The sequence below is a fragment of the Phalaenopsis equestris genome, unplaced genomic scaffold (assembly GCF_001263595.1).
Source record: "Phalaenopsis equestris unplaced genomic scaffold, ASM126359v1 Scaffold000002, whole genome shotgun sequence".
NCBI classification, from domain to species: domain Eukaryota; kingdom Viridiplantae; phylum Streptophyta; class Magnoliopsida; order Asparagales; family Orchidaceae; genus Phalaenopsis; species Phalaenopsis equestris.
Window position 1 is genome coordinate 64,649,051 of NW_018164444.1, and position 1,248 is coordinate 64,650,298.

Below are 1,248 nucleotides of genomic sequence, written 5' to 3' on the forward strand. Positions count from 1 at the left end.
TATATATATATATATATATCTATATATATGTTTGTGTGTGTGCGCGCGCGCGCGTGCGCGTGTGACACAACTGTTGCTCATTGGTTGGCAGCGTTTGTAAGAACTAAGGGTCACGGGTTCGAGTCTTGCCTCGAATTAGTCAATGGGATTGGTTGGGGGGTCCGCCCAATCTTTATCTATATATACATACATACATACATACATACATACATATATGGATGAGTTTTTTTTTTTTTTTTCTTCCAGAAACCATTCAAACAGGATTCACCGTAGTAACAGAAAATAGGGAACCTACTGAATTTGAGGATAAAATATATATAATATACTATAAATGTAATAATCTTTTCATAGTAATCATCAGGTGAGTGATATAGCTTACGACAGCACTCTTATGTTGGTAGAAATATATCTTCGATGTTCAATTTGTCAAATGGCACATAGAAGTGTTTAATGGCGCCGATTTTGTATGTATGTCAACAAATTGATTCTCTGACCTTAGGAAACGAAACCAAATCACCACTTCATCAAGATTCTACTGATGAACAATGTTATGAGCTATTTTGATCACAACCTTACCATCACAATGCAATTTCGTTTTATTGTAATCTCCTAGGTTGAAGAAGCTACCCATGTGACCAATTTTGCTCTTATAAATGGAAGTACCTATATGTTGATTTTTATCAATATATATTCCCTCGCCCAACCGACATCGATATATTAGGTGATCATTCTTTGAGAACATATGCCCTCTACCTGAAGGCAACTATAACAAAATATTTGAAACACCACATCCATGTGATCTTCGCTAGGGTAATGCATAAACTTACTAACGGTATTGATAACATATGAGATGTATGGGCAAGTATGGAGTAGGTAAATCAATTTACCTGCTAGTTGTTGATAGCTTCAACGATGTACTTTCCAAACTCCTAATTATTTACCGTAAGAGTGTCGACCAGCTATCAATTGGGCATCCAAACTTCAGTCAGTATGAGTAATGCATTTTAATTCTATGAAAGGAAAATGCTTTATCTTAATCATTATTTTGGTGAGAGGTGATGAAGAAAAGCATTTTATATGCGAAATTGTTATGGTCAATATGTATTTGCTGCAAGGAATAATAAGACTTTGATATTGGTAAGTTTGTTACTCGAGAAAAAACCTCCGGATGGTCTACCTCAAAGATCTGCGTATGACTATCAGTTTTGTTTTGTATTGTGCAATGGATCCATATGCTGTATGCTTGAT